Raw genomic sequence first — 18151 nt, 5'->3', positions numbered from 1 at the left:
ACCTACACTTCTGTGTGTTGAGTATCCCTGAGGTTTGTAGCTTATGTGTAGCTTGCTTTGTTTGGGGGATGACCACATAAGTAATTCCAATAGATCTTGATTCCTTCACATGCCATTAGAAACTGCTGAGTCTGTGCAGTACAAAGGTATGTGCTCATAGAATGCTAGTAGACCACCTTTCTTCTAGCTTCCCAGAATAAACATTTACTTGAGACACTCAGAATCAAACAACTGGTGCAAAGACATTTGCTTTCTGTGGGAGTTTGATAAGGAGGCAAAACATCCAGGAGTCTCCATGGTATTTAATTTATCTGGAGGTCTCTGCAGGGTCAACAAGGTGGCACCATGGAAGGCCTCTGGAAGGAACTACACATAGATAGTATGTTTATTTGTCTGATAAAGGCATCTATAACTTGTATTCGTTAGAAGGTAAAAATGATTATGCATTTTGTGATTATACAAATAGTGCAGCTTGACTGGCCCTGGTCGGAATATATTTAAGAGTAAGAGTGCTGAGGATGGCATGACATACGTGGACCTGTTTTGACCTTTACTATCATCTATGTCAATCATGCTCACAAATGCCCTGAATCATTCATTATTGTAGGATGGCCTCCATGAACTGGAGATAGGTCAAACAGTACTGTTCACTATATGAAGACTGCCAATACCAGACAGTTTTCTAGGAAACCTCTGATAGCATCTTATCTCTGCTACCCACTAGTTGTGAAGAACACACACACACACACACACACACACACACACAGAGTTTTGGTCAGTTTTTTGCTGCTGTGACTAAAAGACCTGACAAGAACAATTTTGAAGGAGGAAAAGTTTATTTGGGGGCTCACGGTTTCAGAGGCCTCAGTGCATAGATAGCTGGCTCCATTCCTAGGTGCTCACAGTGAGGCAGGACAATCATGACAGAAGAGTGTGGCAGAGTGAAGCAAGTCACATGATGATCAGATAGCAGTGATAGCCTCAACTCAGTTCACCAAATATATACCCCAAAGACATGCCCCCAGTGACCCACCTCTTCCTGCCACATCCCATCCACCTTCATAACCACTCAGTTAATCCCTATCAGAGGATTAATTCACTAATTGGGTTAAGGCTTTTATGACACAATAATTTAACCTCTGAATGTTCTTGTACTGTTTCACACATGAGCTTTTGGGGGACATCTCACATTCAAACTATAACACATACACACACACACATACACACATGCACACACACACACACACACACGCAGAGTTTTTTTTTCAGGTTATTTGCCTTCCAAAGGATTCAGCAGCCAGAGGGACATGCTTTAAAGTTACAATAATCAGAGAGATAGGGTCACTTTGTTGTTTTTCCCACTTTTTCCTTATTCCTCACTGTCCTTATCACAAAAGATGCCCTGCTGCTGCACAACAAAGCTTGAGGGTTCATTTTCTCTCTTTTTGAAATATTCAAACTTGGGGAACTTTATCTTGCCAAAATTGACTCTGCTGTTCTTCTCAGTATTCAGCATGATACTATTATCTTGAACACAATCATAGTCTTAGAGCTATAAGACTTGGAGCCTGCAGAAATAAGCTCTCAGTGTGATTCCCAGGGGACAAACCATGAGCATGTTCACCTAGGTAATTACGCTGAGATGGGCACTTGTCTTCCTCTAGGATGCTGACAATTTCAGGGTCAGACCTGCTCTGTAATGTATGCTGGAGTGAAGATGCTTTCTATAGTTCATATGGGATCTTTGGCATCTTTCCAAAAAACTACAGCCACATCAACACCTCTGAATTTCCAAGAGGACATACCCTAGGAAGGTGAAAGCTGTTAGTTACAAGTTCTCAGACTTCATGGAAGTGATACTGGAAAGATTTAACCATAGTTCAACTTTATTCCTCCAGCAACAATCTTATTCATATACTGGTGGTTTAAAGCAATCTGCATTAAAACAATAACATTCAATATATTCTATTTGCTCTTTGATAATCTCATACATCTGGGAGACTAGAACCTCCTGCTTATGGTGGAGGTGGGTAAAATATCATCAAAAACTCTGTGGGAATGCCTTTTAAATGCCAAACTTCCCATATTTCAGAAACTTGATCAGCCGAGGGCAGCACTACATTTATTCCTACAGCATATCAAGCCCTTGGAATGGCATTACGCACCTAGAGGAAATGGTTGAGACATCTCAACTTGGGTACAACAGAGCATAAATATTAGCTTTTCACCAACCCTTGGAAGCAGGGCAGAAAAATGTATCCTTTGGTGTGAATATAGTTTGGCCTTTTCAAGATCAAAATTATGTTGTGCAAAATTACTTTAATGGATATGTGGGTGTATTTTACCTTCTTCCTAAAAGTAACAACTTGAGCTAACAACATCAGGCATCATCAGTATACCTCGCCTTTGAGTCAATGGCGTAAACAGATAGCATTTATTCAATGCCCTCAAAGAGGAATCCTTGGATTCCAGAAGCAAGAGTAAATCATACTGCCTTAGAAAACCATTCCTGACAGAGGTTCTAGAAGGAATGGAATTGGCCATGGTCCAAGAATAATCAACCTCACAGCTGTTCCAATCCAATGGCAACATGAGGCTCCCCTCTTAGGAGCAGTTGAAGCAGCCACAGACGAAAATACTCATTAAATTCACAGACCATTCAAGCTCCATTGATCACAGCTCCCATCACAGCAGGCAGGGCATGTGGAAATGTCCTCCTTGTACTCCTGGATGTAGCCTCGGTCCTTGGATGACAAGGATGGAATGATGTCTCCATGCAGAGGTGGCCATTGGAGGGTAACAAAGGCTGCATGTAGATGCATGTAGTAATAGTTATGGTGCACCCATGGAAGTCAGGAGAGGAAGAGAGAGAGAGAGAGAGAGAGAGAGAGAGAGAAAGAGAGAGAGAGAGAGAGAGGTGTAATTCATAAGAGGGTTACGCTCACTGGATATATATGTAGAAAGATATGTATAGTCATCTGTCTTCACAGTACAGAACACCAGCTTTATTCAGAATCTATAAACTCTTCTTACAGCAGGGCCATAACTCTGCCTATGATCAAGTAACTCATTCTTTTCAGATCACGCTGGCATCTTTCCTGTCTGCTAGCATCACACGACTGAGCTGTAATATTTCTGAACTGTCATGAGACCTATGTGTTCCTTATTCAGACGTGTTTTTTAAAAATAGGGGACATTTCACATTCCCTAGAAATCCCAAAGTCTTTTTTGGGGGGATATTGGGGATTGAACTCAGGGGTGCTTAACCACTGAGCCACATCCCCCACCCTTTTCTATATTGTATTTATAGATAGGGTCTCACCGAGTTGCTTAGCACCTTGCTAAGTTGCTGAGGCTGGCTTTGAATTCACAATCCTTCTGCCTAAGGCTCCTGAGCAGTTGGAATTACAGATGTGTGCTACCTTACCTAATGAAACCCCCAAATCTGTGGAAATGTGTTTGGTTTTAAGGATACATATGCAGAGAGTTGGAATAGTGAGACTCTATAGGTGCCAATGTCCTTCCCAAGGGTCTTGGAGTATATTCTTACCATGTGCTTCTCCGCTATAATGAGCTCACCGTAGGACTTTGAGTTGTGGGTAACAGTCATAAAAATCAGCCATGATAAGTGTGTTTAAAAATTGTTAAAATCATTCCCAAGCTCCCACCAACCTCCTTTGAGCTTGTATGCTGCATAATTTAATGAGGTGTGTAGCCTGGTTTCTTGTAAGTATTCAAAATACTTTGGGTTCCAAAACCTGAAATAATTATCCTTCAAAGCAACCCTCCACGTGTTTCATTTGATATGCTTAATTAATACCAGGAGCACTTTATAAACTCTCAGTATTATCCTCCACTCAGTCATACTGATGACATCTCTGGTGTATTTCCTTCTCTCCAGGGTCTTCTGTGCTTGTTAGCAGCCCTGACTCTTCAAATGATCTCCATGAGGATTGAGCCCTAGAAACCTTGAGGACAGAAATCACCAAAAGAACCCACTGAGATTCTAGTGTGTGCCCTACGGGTGTCCATTAAAGAGAAAACATGGTGACTGAGAGTAACACCAAATACTGAGTCGCACTTGGTTCAACTAAGAGAATGATCACAAGGGGGCAGTTGTTAAAGAAAAATAAAAATGGAGGCCCAGTTTAGGTACGTCTCAAAGCCAATCACACTCAATCATATAGCCAGAAGAAGTTATCCTGATTTCCCCCAAATGCTTGCTTTAATTATAAATAAAATGTAAAATATAAGCTTTATGTCTTCATCAGCATGATTCAGTGAAATCAAACCAATCAGCTATCAACAAATCAGATGGAATAGCTCTGCTTGCCCTAAAAACAATTCTGAATGCATGATGTCCCATCATGAAGAACGTCCAAATCCCCTTCCTTCATTATGTTTTATTAACATTGCTCTAGTGCTATAGATAAGTAGGGTTTCTTGCCACTTTTGGTTTGAAGTTTCCAAGTGCTCCAATTGTTCTTTTGCATGCACAAAAACTTCTACGATTTTCAAATTTGATCTGATTTTATTTTCAACAAAACTCACATTCATATTTCTTTGAGGAAACACACTGAATGCACTCACCATTATCTCTTCTGAAAGCCAATCTCTGTGGTATTGTATTTCCATTGTGCCTTTCTGAAAGAGCTGAGGGCAGGGAGAAGCAGTTTAGACCACTTATGTTGTACTGGACTTCTGCTAGGAAAATGTATTTGCAATTGCACTGGTGTTTATTCTCAAAAGTTATATAGCTTTGGTCACAGATATAAGTCAACCTGGAACCATCCTTACATTTGTCATTCTGGTGTAAGGATCAGAGCATAAAAGTCTAAAACTCATTTGGGGGCCATTGCTGACCTCCTGGAAACAAAGTTCCCATTTATCATAGTCCCATCAGTAACCATATCCTATGTCCTCAAATAACTCTCCCTGTATCTTTTAATTAATTTATTTAGTTCTGAAAAGAAGGTCCCAGGCCTTGTGAAGTAGCCCTGCCTGCATTGCAGCAGCCTACCTTTCTCTGGGAACTGTGTAAGAGATGCAGCAAAATCACAAGTGAGCCTCCTCATGTTACAGTTCACAATGTTGATTATAAAGAGCCACTTGAGCAGGAAGAATAGATTTTTCACTTCCCACGTGCCCTCCCTTTTCATTCCTCACATCATCTCCATCAATCTATTACCAATAAACACTGCCCTACTTGGCTGCTGCCACTGCCCAGAGGTCCATTGCCAGTGTACCTGCAGGTTTGGTTGCACATGACCGCCTCCATCTTGGGACACCAGCCAGGGCCTGGGCGGACAAGGGACCTGCAGGTTTGCTGCTACCACACAGCTGACTCTGGGGACGCTGGCCAAGGCCTGGAGGTTCGGTGTCAGGGTGCCTGAGGGTTTGGCTGCACCTGAGGTCTTACTGCTGGGAGTGCTGGTGACCACCATTCTTTCTGTTTCTTGGCAGGGTAGTGCCGTTGTGTCAGTGCAATCCCTGGTGGTCTTTCTGCAAGTTGGAATGGCATTGAGATCTTGGGACTGCAACGTGGCCCAGCCTGGGGTATCTGAAGCCCAGACCTGTCATATAGTGACTGGGTCTGCTTGGGTCAGTCTGGACCAGGTGGTCCTGTGAAAAATCAGAGACTGGGGGCATTTTGCCCAGGGCTGGGGGCGGGGTGGGAATCATGGGTTGGAGAAACTGGAGAGAGCTGGGCTCTCCCCAACTCTGAAAGTCCTGAAGTTGCAGGGATGGACAGGGCTGACTATATCAGGTGGGAGTGTTGGACAAGGCTGTGAAGACATCTTGCTGTCAGTTCACCCAGCCAGCTGGTCCAGCACCCACCAGACTGGAATTACCATCAAACTCCAAACAGCCCTGCCTATTGGTGGAGAAAGGGAGTTGAGAAATCTTGAATGCCAGCAGAAACAATTGTTCAATTTTCTATCAAGATTTTTTTTCTCCTCTCTCACATCTCTACCATATTTGAAAGCAAGTGTTTTTCATGCATCACTTTGTTGAGAACTGGGATATATGAATTTTACAATTTCATCGTATATTCTTATGTTTTTAATTAAAAAAAATTTTTTCCATGTATACATTTTTCCTCTCACTTATCTTTTTGTCTGGATTCTCTTTCTCCTTTCTCCTGCTAATAGCCAACCTCTATCAATTCCTCTGTCACTCTTCCTATACATTTTTACATCTATCTTCTCTCCTCTTCCCTCATGGGTATCGCATACTATACCACTTCAGTTCTCTCTTTGTACACCATTTGAAATTATGAACCCTTTTAGAAACTCACTGTTTATACTGTAGACAGCAATTGAACACATCATTTTAATTTAATGCAATAAAACTGTAGACATCTTAATAGGAGCAATTTGGTTTACAGATGTATATTTTTTTTACTTTGGGTGCTGTTAATATTGGTCTCCCCCTTAAAGGTGAGGTACTAGAGACCTTTGGGGACACTGTAGATATACAGGGTAGAAACTGTACTGCCTCAGATCCATAATACTTGATGGGGAAACACAAACAAGATGAAAAAAACAAGGGAAAAAAAGCACCCCAACAAACCAAGATGTACCAATAATAGAATCCATTGACAACACAGTAGAAGAAATAGCAGAGAAGGAGTTTAGAATGTACATAGTTAAACTGATCTGTGAAGTAAAGGATGACAAAAAGGATGAAATCAGAGAGGAAATACAAGAAGTGAAAGACCACTTCAATAGAGGCAAAGATTCTGAAGAAACAAACAAACAAGCAGAAATCCTAGAAATGAAGGAATCAATAAACCAAATTAAAAATTCAATGGAAAGAATCACCAACAGACTAGACCACTTGGAAGACAAAGCCTCAGGTAATAAACACAAAAATATATAATCTTGAAAATAAAGAGAAGAGAAGATGGTAAGAAACCATGAGCAGAAAACTTCCAAGAATTATGGGATAACATGAAAGACCAAATTTAAAAGATTTATCAGGATAGATGAAGGTGCAGAGATACAAACCAAAGGAAGGCACAATATTTTCAATGACATAATATCAGAAAATTTTGCAAACCTAAAGAATGAAATGGGAAATCAAATACAAGAGACTTACAGGACCCCAAATATACAAAATTACAGCAGACTTACACCAAGTCATATTATAATGAAAATGCCTAACATACAGAATAAGGATAGAATCCTACAGGCTATAAGAGGAAAGAATCAAATTATGTATAGGAGAAAACCAGTCCTAACTGGATCCAATTTGGATCTCAGCTGACTTCTTTACCCAGAGCCTCAAAGCAAGGAGGTCCTGGAACAATGTATTTGAAGCTCTGAAAGAAAATGGATGACAACCAAGAATTTTATATCCAGTCAAATTAAGCCTCAGATTTGTTGATGAAATAAAAACCTTCCATGACAAACAAAAATTAAAAGAATTCACAACTAAGAAAGTCTGAACTACAGAACATTCTCAACAAAATGTTCCATGAGGATGAAATGAAAACAAACAGTAAAAACCAGCAAAGGGAGGAACCACATTAAAGGGATAGTCAATCAAAGGATAAACTAAGTCAAACTAAAAACCAGAAACAAACCAAAATGACTGGGAATACAAATCATATCTCAATAATAATCTTGAACATGAATGGCCTAAACTCATCAATCAAAAGAAATAGACTAGCAAATTTGATTAAAAAATGAGACCAAACATCATGCTGTCTCTAAGAATTTCACCTCATAGGCAAAGACATCCACAGACTGAAGGAGAAAGGATGGTAAAAAGCATATCATTTACATGGACCACATAAACAAGCAAGGGTTTCTATCCTTATATCAGATAAAGTGGACTTCAAGTCAAAGTTAATCAGAAGGGACAAAGAAGGACATTACTTATTGCTTAAGGGAATTATACATCAGCAAGACATAACAATTGTAAATATTTATGCCCCAAACAATGGAGCATCTACATATATCAAACAAACCTGTCTCAATTTCAAAGAATGAAATAGACCACAACACAATAAAGCTGGGTGACTTTAACACACCTCTGGCACTCCTGGAAGATCATTCAAACAAAAACTAAATAAAGAAACTATAAAACTAATGCAATCAATAATTTAGACTTAATAAACATTTATGGAATATTTCATCCCTCGACAAGCAAATATACTTTCTTCTCAGCAGCACACGATCCTTCTCCAAAATAAACTGTATCTTATGCCACAAGGCAACTCTTAGCCAATAAAAATATAGAGATAATACCTTGAATTCTAGCAGATCACAATGGAATGAAATTAGAAATCAATGATAAAAAACATAGAAGCTACTCTAATACCTGGAGACTAAACAATGAAACTATTGGATGATGAATGGAGAGAAGATGAAATAAATACCTAGAGGTAAATGAGAATACTGATACAACATATCAAAATCTCTGGGACACTATGAAGGCATTACTAAGAGGAACATTAATTGCATTGAGCTCATTCATTAAAGAATAAAAAGTCAACAAACAAATGACCTAATATTACATCACAAAGCCCTAGGGAAAGAGGAACAAATCAACACCAAAAGCAGAAGAAGATAGGAAGTAATTAAAATCAGAGTCAAAAATCAATGAAATTGAGACAAAAGAAGCAATTTAAAAAATTGACAAACTGAAAAGTTGGTTCTTTGAAAAAAATAAACCAAATTGATAAACCCCTAGCAATGCTATCAAAGAGAAAAAGAGAAAATACTCAAACTACTAAAATTCATAATGAAAAAGGAAATACCATGACAGACACTACTGAAATACAGAAGATAATTAGAAACTATTTGAAAATTTATACACTAATAAAACAGAAAACCTTGAATACGAGGACAAATTTCTTGAGACATGACTTACACAAACTGAATTAGAATGACATACATAATTTAAATAGATCAATTTCAAGCAATGAAATAGAAGACACCATCAAAAGCCTACCAATCAAGTAAAGTCCAGGACCAGACAGATTCTCAGCTGAATTCTATGAGACCTTCAAAGAAGAATTAACACCAATACTCCTCAAATTATTCCATGAAATAGAATAGGTGGGAACATTTCCAAACTCATTGTATAAGGTGAATATCACCAACCAAAGACACATCAAGGAAAGGAAACTTCAGACCAATATCCCTGATGAACATAGATGAAAATATTCTCAATAAAATTCTTGCAAATTACATACAAAAACATATTTAAAAGATAGTGCACCATCATCAAGTGGGGTTCATCCCTGGAATGCAAGGTTGGTTCACATATAGAAATCACATCATTAGATTCAAAGACAAGAATCATATAATCATCTCAATAGATGCCAAAAAAAATTTAAAAAATATAGCACCACTTCAGCTTCATTAGAAAAACTAGGGATAGTAAAAATATAACCTAATCATTGTAAAAGAGACACATGCCAAGGTCAATATCATTCTAAATGGAGAAAAATTAAAAGCATTCCCTCTAAGAGTTGGAACAAGACAAGGATGCCCTCTTTCACCATTTGCATTAAACATTGTCCTTGAAACACTTTCCAGAGCAATTAGAAAAAAGAAAGAAATTAAAGGGATATAAATAGGAAAAAAAAGAACTTGAACTATCACTCTTTGCCAATGACATGATTCTGTATTTAGAAGATCCAAAAAATTCCACCAGAAAACTTTTAGAACTAATTAATGAATTCAGCAAAGTAGCAGGATATAAAATTAACACCCATAAATCAAATGTGTTCCTATTCATCAGTGATGAAGCCACTGAAAGAAAAATTAGGAAACTATCCCATGCTCAGTAAGCTAAAAAAAAATAATAATAATTGGGAATCAGTCTAACAAAAGGGTAAAAGACCTCTATAATGAAAACTACCAAACTCTAAATTAAAAAAAAAAAGAAATTGCAGAAGACCTTAGAAGATGCAAAGGTTTCCCATGCTCCTGGATAGGCAGAATTAACATTGTCAAAATAGCCATACTACCAAAGTATTGTACAGATTTCATGCAATTCCTATTAAAAGCCCAATGACATTCTTCTTGGAAATAGAAAAAGCAGTCATGAAATCATTTGGAAAAATAGGAGTCCCAGAATAGCTGAAGCAATCCTTAGCAAGAAAAGAGAAGCAAGAGGCATCACAATACCAGAACTTAAACTATACTACAGAGCAATAGTAACAAAAACGGCATGGTATTGGCATCAAAACAGGCATGTAGACCAATGGTACAAAATAGTAGACACAGGGTCAAATCCACATAAATACAGTTATCTCATACTAGACAAAGGCACCAAACACATTCACTGGAGAAAAGATAGACTATTTGACAAATGATGCTGAAAAAATTAGGAATCCATATGTAATAAAATGAAATTCAACTCCTATCTCTTATCAAGCATAAAATTCAATTCAAAGTGGATCAAAGACTTAGGCATTAGAACAGAGACCCTGTGCCTAATAGGAAAAAAAAAGAAGGCCCAAATCTTTGCATGTTGGCTCAGGACCTGACTTGCTTAATAAAACTCCTAAAGTGCAAGAAAGTAAAATCAAGAATCAAAAAATGGGATAGATTCAAACTAAAAATCTTCTCCTCAGCAAAGGAACAATCAATAATGTGAAGAGAAAGCCTACAGAATGGGAGAAAATATTTACCACATGCACCTCAGATAGAGCATTAATCTTCAGGATATATAAAGAACTCAAAAAACTTAACACCAAAAAACCCCAAATAACCCAATCAATAAATGGGTTAAGGAACTGAACAGACACTTCACAGAAGAATAAATACACAATTGATCAACAAATATATGAAAAAATGCTCAACATCTCTAGCAATTAGAAATATGCAAATCAAAACTACTCCAAGATTTCATCTCACTCTAGTCAGAATGGCAACAATCTCTTGACAAAAGCAATAATAAATGTTGGTGAGGATGTGGGGAAAAAGGTACACTTATACATTGTTGGTGGGACTGCAAATTGGTGCAACCACTATGGAAAGTGGTATGGAGATTCCTCAGAAAACTTGGAATGGTAACACCATTTGACCCAGTTATCCCACTCTTCAGCTTATACCCAAAGGACTTAAAATCAGCATACTACAGTGACTGAGTCACATCAATGTTTATAGCAGCTCAAGTCACAATAGCTAAACTATGGAACCAACCTAGATGCCCTTCAACAGATGAATGGATAAAGAAATTGTGGTACATATACACAATGGAATATTACTCAGCCTTAAAGAAGAATGAAATTATGACATTTGCAGGTAAATGGATGAAGCTAGAGAATATCATGCAAAGTAAAATAAACCAATTCCCAAAACTCAAATGCTAAATGTTTTCTCTGATATGCAGATGCTATTCACAATAAATGGGGGTGGGGAGATTAGAGAAAAATATTACTCTGGATTAGGCAGAAGGGAGTGAAGGTGAGGAGAGGGGAATGGGGATAAGATAATAGAAGGAATTGGATATTATTGCCCTATGTGCGTGTATGACTACACGATGTGTGTGATTCTATATCATGTACAGAAGAATAAGATATATTCCACTTATATATGAGGTGTCAAAGTGCATTCTACTTTGGGCATGTATCCTAATTAGAACAAAAAAAAATTATGTTGTAAAATAAAAAGCACATTAAATGTCAACAAAACAAAACAAAACAAAACAACCCAACTTTACCCTATTCTGCAACAAGGAATTCCACAGCCATCTGGACTTCTGTGAGCACAACAGGATGTTAATGAGGACAACAGGTTCTCCTGACAATTGGAGCTAGATAGAAACATCTGGGCCTTTCTCTGTCTTTAAGTCTCCACAAACTCCTAGTGACGGTCCCCCTACCCCAGGGTTCTACAAAAAAAGTGTCTGTTTGTCAAATAAAATTGTGGTCATATTCAGCACTATAAAAATTTCACACTGATTTTTTTTTTTAAAACAATTAACACCTCCCACCATGAATCCTGGCTACTGCCGCCTTCTCAGCCCCCAGCCCCTGCATGTTTCTCTGAGTTCCATGGTCTGATGGCTTGACCAGGGGACTGCACAAACTATCGTCCCACTGGGTCTTAGGAAGATTGAGCAACCCCGAATGGTGTTTGTGGTTCAGAAAAAGAAATGAGCCAGCTGTGCCTCAGCCAAATTCTTAGGGCTGTTGGACATATCCTAAACACTCTATCCTTTAACATCATCTTCCGTATTCTTAATAATCTTTGTTTCTAACTTTAATTTCATTACTGCTAGCATCTAAGCTTTCCTTCGAGATAGATTGGTAGACTTGCTGTATTAGCACTTTAGTGGCTGTCCCAGCCGGTGCTGCAGATTGAACGCAGGGCCTCCTGTTTGCTGGGAGGTGCTCTACCACTGAGCTGTACCCCCAACCTCATAATGGTATTTTTTTCTTTTTCTGTCAAACTTCACTGATATTGTAACCAACATACATACTATACGTTCAAAAGATTCACAGTTTTAAATGTTCTCATAACACATGCCTCTAGTGCAATTGCCAACTAGTCACAGAAATATCATGTTCACAGCTTTAGAGGTGTTAGAGGTGGTAGTAGCATCTATTTCCCCATTTTATCACGGCTCCTCCCATATTCATACAACAAACCATATCGTATATAGAAGATAAGAATATGTGTCCTAAAAACACATTTTCTTGGCGGGGGTCAGGGGAGCTTAGATTGCTTGCTGTAAAGTATCCACAACTAATTTTAAATATATTTCCTAAGTGATTCTTGACAATAAAACATTTTCATTCACCTTGTCCTGTATGGAATAAATGGATACGTGGGTGAAAGTCCGACAAACCCCTCCCCATTTCCCAACATACTGTATTCAAACAGAAGAACTGGTCCATGATCTCCTTCAGAATGTCTGCCTCAGACTGCTGCACAGTGAGACCAGGCACCTATCAGGCTGACCTGGCGGATTACCAGGTGGGCATCACTCAGCCTGTAAAGCAGAGAGGCAAAGAGTGGTTCAGATGAGCCCCCACAAAGGCAAAAATAAAAATTATCATGACAAAAGGGTCAATATCTTCATGAGTCTTTTCTAGAGCATTAGGAAAGGCCTCTTCAACCATGGCCTGAGAAATAAATATTTATCTGAGCCATTTCAAGTCATTAAAATGCATCTTGTTCTCATATCTCCAAATAAGAAGACTACCTTCTCTGCTTAGTAGTGTGTTGTGTCCTGGAACCTTGATTCCCATTTGAATTTTGCTACAGGGATGGGATAGGGGGTGTACATCATCATCATTTTATTAAGAGAATAAAAATGCTTGCAAGGGTTTTTATTCTCTTAAGAATACAGTATGACCAGGCACATGCCTGTAATCCCAGCAACTCTAAAGGTTGAGGGAGGAGGATCACAAATTTGATGCAGACTCAGCAACTTAGCAAGATTCTGTCTAAAATAAAAAATAGTAATAAAAAGGGCTAGGGATGAAACTTGGTGGTAAGGTGCCCCTGGATTCAATCTCCAGTACCACATAAAAATAAAAACAGTATTTTGTATTTTCTATATGGTAATTTATTTCAAATATATTAACATAATAGTATAAGATAAATTCATGTAGAAGTTAACCTTGGCCAATACTTTAGGAGAGGTTATTTTGCATTTGGAGAAAACTAATCAGGAGTCCAAATTGCAGATATGACTGGCAGACCTTTCAGATATTATCTAAATCTATGCCAGACGTAGGCATGTTAGAAGAATTTTTTAAATTAATAAATAAGTGGTGATCTAAATATGTGGTTGACAGGAAGAATTTTATATGAGGGACGTGCAAAAATTCAACAAGTCCTGTAGTTCAACACCTGGTGCACTCAGTGTAGAATTCCATAAGGTTTGGTTTTTTCCCTCCTTCATAAAGAAGTATGTCTTTCCCATTGGACTAAAATGCTTCAGGTACCAGTCTCTGCTTGACGTATTTGTTGAAGTGCCTCAGGATAGATAGCAGGACTTTACTGTGCTTATAGGAAAAAGCTAAGGGGCTGATTTATGTCTGAATGCTAACAAATATTGTACCTAAGGCAAAATTTGGCCAGAGACTTGCCCAAAAGCAATATTAGAAGTAAAAAGTCCTGTAGCCTTTACATCATCTATCAAAGGCAACTAATATTTTCCAAAGAATTTGACTATCATTGAATGGCAACCTTGGCTTGGGTGCATTTGCAGTGTATGTATTTTGGGATTCATTTGCATTATTAAACACAAAACGCTCTCTGGTGACTTCTATGGCACTGAGAAAAAGGGACAGAGATAGATTTAAGACAGAGGAATGTGTATAGTAGTGATTTCTAACATTCAGCACCTTTCCCCTAAATTCATGTGTCAAAACAAACAACAACCAAAAAACCCTCAAGTTGTATTAATCAAAAAATTTGCTGAACTGACAATGTCATCCATTCTGAAAGCAGAATTCCCTAAGGGAGAGGAGCATTTAGTCTCTCCATTGGTCCTGCAGCTTAGTAGATGCGAGCTCATTGCATCTTCTGTTGCTTGAAGAGCAGCAGTTTTCATTAGAATCCACTCAGGAAGCAAGGTCAGAGGACACCCTTCACCTGTCTGCTTCAGGGCCCAGTAATGAAAGGGAAAATTCATCCACATTTCCAAAGGAGACATATTTACTTTCATACGGTTCATAGGGCAATAAAAAAGCACTCTTCAGAGCAGATAATTCTTTTACAATGAAAGATCTGGGGCACCAGAATGAGGCTCTGGACATCAGCTTTGTGCCCAGAGAGGAAAGAAACATTCAACACTTTTTGGGTCTTTCTGTTCACTAGTGACTTTAATTATATTTAGAATATTGACTACTCCAGATTATTCTGTCCAGCAAGGAATGTTCACCTGACCTCCAACAGGTCCACCCAGCAACCTTTTGAACTCAATGTATCACACATCCATTATTCTTTTCCCTAAACCTGTCCATTGCTCTATCTCAGAGTATTCTCCTATCATCCTCTATCCAGAACCTTGTGTGTGTAACCATATTATTGAAACGAAGATGGCTTGATGCAAAATAATTTTGCTTTTCATTCGTGGTGGGGGAATCTGTCTTTTGTCATTTAAAGGACCAGGCTCAGAGATGTCATTTTCACATGTGGTTTCCAGGGTCACTGGGGGAAGGAAATCCAGCAGCTGAAAAGGGCAGAGAGAATAGATTTAGCCTGCAGCTAGCAGTTTGCCAAACCCTGCCTCAGAATGTCAGCTTCATGACACCAGGGACCCTACCTGTCTTGCACATTCTTTATCTCCTGTGTGAGCATTCTTGGCCATTGATTAGAAAATACTTGACCTTCAAGGGGAAGAAAGAATCTTCATGTTGTGTTTAATCCAGAATTTGCTAGAGGTGCTATTTATTTCAAGTGAAGTTCAGAGAGAAAATCTTCACTAGAATCTGATGTTTTCTTGTTAATGAAAAAGAACCACTCACTACATGTAAAGTAGCAGCTTCATTAATATCTGGCTGGTTGGTTAGAGAGAGTTATGGGTTAATTAACTTAAGACTTGGTGAGTGCATTTAAGGCTTGTGTGCAAAATCAATTTCCCTTAACAAAGTTTATTAACAGCCTAAGGGAACAAATAAGTTTTCCTAAAATAAATGTTAAAGAAGGTTTGTGGTTATAACAAATGTATGGTTAAAGCTTACAGCCTTGTGAAAGTAAAGTTTTGTATTTTAATAGTAGAATATTGGAACTTACTTTCCAATACCCTGGGACTATTGGTGGGGATATGCAACCAAGAGGTATTTTCCTAGGTTCATCGTATACCAGCAAGCACTGGAAAAAGGAATATTATAGAGGGAAAGGATTATTTGGGCCAACTTTCCTTCAAAAAACACAAATATTGGAAATATTATACTAACTGAATTCATAAAGTGAAAAAGCGAGAAGGTACAAATAACAAAGAATGGTAATAGAAAAAAATATTACTGAAGATGCTGGGCATACAAATATTAAAATATGGTAAGAAGATATAAATAAATTTGAAAATATTATGAGGTAGATAAGTTTCTAGAGAAATGCAATTTATCAAGACGAAAAAAGAAGAAACAAAAAACTAATAGAAAACAATTTAACAAATTTAATCAAGTAGCAAAAAAAATTTCCCATACAGAAAACTCAAGACCTTTGTAATTTCAAATGTAAATTCTATCTATATTTAAAGAAAGAAGTTAAGGGAAAAGAAGGGTGAATTGAGGGGAAAGAAATAAGAAGGGAAATGGGGAAAAAGAGGAGTGAAAGAAGTGAGTAGGATTGGAAAGGAAGAAATAGAATGGATGTTATTGATGATAATGAGTATATTTATTAAAAAACTAAATTAAATTGATAAAACAAGTTAAATTGCTAAATGAAAAATCAATATATAACAGTGGGTTATATTTCTTAATATGTAGAAAATTGCATTTTAAAATATTCTCTTTAAAGTAGGATCAACATTATTAGTTGCAAACAACAGAATTCATTCTGGTTATTGAGCATCATGTTGATGCTAAAGTCCTAGAAAGGAAGATTAAAATCATGTAGCCGACTTCTCTGAAGGAGAAGTGAACTCAGTCATTACAGTTCTCACTGATACCAGCTCTGCCCTGGAACTCAACCTCCTGGCAGCCCTCCAAGTCCGAATGATTCTGCTGGCAGGAAAATGTTTCCATATGGGGACGCTGTCCTTGAGTTTTTCTTTGTGGGATGCAGAGGGATGATTCTAAGATCCTTATGGAAACTGCCAAGAAGAAGAGAGTGGAGAATTTGGTCTACCAGAAATCAAGGCTAATTGCAGAGCATGCAGTACTTTAAATTGAAGTGAGACCTTTGCCACACTTGCCTTATCTCCTAATGGTGGTTCCTTTTCTGCTGTACTACAATGTGTGGGAAGTCGTCCTTATTTAGAAGAATCAGACTAGGTTGAGCCATGGGACACAGAGGCCTGGCTTCTAGGAACTGCCAGGAAGCATGTGACACTTCATGGGAGTGGCTCCCTGTCTCCTTCTGGAATTTTCCCCTTAAGAGAATGACTTTCCTAACTCCACCCTATCCTGTCCATCACAGAAGAAGCTCCTCCTGGTCCTTGCCCGCTTTACCTGTATGTTATAAATAAAGGAGAGTTGAGCGAGTTGTTTTAAGAGGCCAGAGCTGGTATGGCCAGAGCCATTATGCCCCCTCTCACATAAAAAGAGTATTGGCTCTTGTGTGTTTATTGAGTAGATAAGTTTTTTTTTTTTTTTTTATTGTAAGCAAATGGGATACATGTTGTTTCTCTGTTTGTACATGGAGTCAAGGCATACCATTTGTGTAATCATAAATTTACATAGGGTAATGTTGTTTGATTCATTCTGTTAATTTTTTTCCTTCCACCCCACCCCTTCCACCCCTCCACCCCTCTTTTCCCTCTGTACAGTCCTTCCTTCCTCCATTCTTGCCACCCTCCTTAACCCTAACCCTAAACCTAATCCTAACCCTAATGCTAACCCCTGCCACACCCGATTATATGTCCTCATCCGCTTATCAGCGAGATCATTCGTCCTTTAGTTTTTGAGATTGGCTTATCTCACTTAGCATGGTATTCTCCAATTTCATCCATTTGCCTGCAAATGCCATAATTTTATCATTCTTTATGGTGGAGTAATATTCCATTGTATATATATGCCACAGTTTCTTTAACCATTCATCAACTGAAGGACATCTAGGTTGGTTCCACAATCTGGCTATGGTGAATTGAGCAGCAATGAACATTGATGTGGCTGTATCTCTGTAGTATGCTGATTTTAAGTCCTTTGGATATAGGCCAAGGAGTGGGATAGCTGGGTTAAATGGTGGTTCCATTCCAAGCTTTCTGAGGAATCTCCATACTGCTTTCCAGAGTGGCTGCACTAATTTGTAACCCTACCAGCAATGTATGAGTGTACATCCTCGCCAACACCTATTGTTGCTTGTGTTCTTGATAATCGCCATTCTAATTGGGGTGAGATGGAAGCTTAGGGTAGTTTTGATTTGCATTTCTCTTATTACTGGAGATGTTGAACATTTTTCCATATGTTTGTTGATTGCTTGTAGATCTTCATCTGTGAAGTGTCTGTTCATTTCTTTAGCCCATTTGTTGATTGGATTATTTGTATTCTTGGTGTAGAGTTTTTTGA

The sequence above is a fragment of the Sciurus carolinensis genome, chromosome 11 (assembly GCF_902686445.1).
Source record: "Sciurus carolinensis chromosome 11, mSciCar1.2, whole genome shotgun sequence".
Taxonomy (NCBI): Eukaryota; Metazoa; Chordata; class Mammalia; order Rodentia; family Sciuridae; genus Sciurus; species Sciurus carolinensis.
This window is presented reverse-complemented; position numbering follows the sequence as displayed.